A 635-nucleotide genomic window follows, 5' to 3' on the forward strand; every position below is an offset into this window, starting at 1 on the left:
ACCCCAAACCATGGGGCTGCCCCTCTGCCCACAAGGCGCTCACCTCGCATGTGGAAGGTCTTTGGCTCCCAACCGGGCAGAGGCAGCCTCGTATTTTTCGGGAAAACCCAAAAAACCCAAAAAGAACCCCAAAGCGCTGGCTTATGCTGCCCCGATTGCGTCGATGCGCACGGCAGGTTGGAAGCTGAAGGTTTTGTGCTGCGGGCCCTTGTCGCCTTTTCCCTTCCAGCCCGGCTGCTGTGCGGGGTGTGAGGGAGTGAAAAATGAAGGAGATGCTCCAAATCCCCCCAAATGGGCCAAAATATGTGTTTCTGCCTGGTTTCGAACCAGGGACCTTTCGCGTGTTAGGCGAACGTGATAACCACTACACTACAGAAACCCGATGGGGGTGTTTTGGGGTGACCCCCTTGTGATGGGATACACCCTGATGTCTTCCTCCACCCTCTGCCGGGTCCTGTTTTTGCCAAAATTCTCCTCAAATTTGCCGTTAGGATTAGAAAAAAATAACACTCTTTTTACGTAGCTCTCCGTTCTTGGGGGTGCGGGGAGGAAGAGGTTTTCTTTGGGAAAGGATGGGGAGCCGGGGACTGTGTCCAACACCGCCCTGCAGCGAAGTCCCGTGCGACCCCCGAGGA

General features: G+C 55.4%; 1 non-coding gene across 1 annotated transcript; it reads right to left on the bottom strand.

Annotated features, from left to right (window-relative positions):
* Window positions 1–306: 306 nt before the first annotated feature.
* Window positions 307–379, bottom strand: TRNAV-AAC. The gene has a single exon. It is a non-coding gene; the product is annotated as a tRNA-Val (tRNA).
* Window positions 380–635: the final 256 nt, after the last annotated feature.

Source organism: Eurypyga helias, unplaced genomic scaffold (genome assembly GCF_000690775.1).
Source record: "Eurypyga helias isolate BGI_N326 unplaced genomic scaffold, ASM69077v1 scaffold3489, whole genome shotgun sequence".
Lineage (NCBI taxonomy): Eukaryota > Metazoa > Chordata > Aves > Eurypygiformes > Eurypygidae > Eurypyga > Eurypyga helias.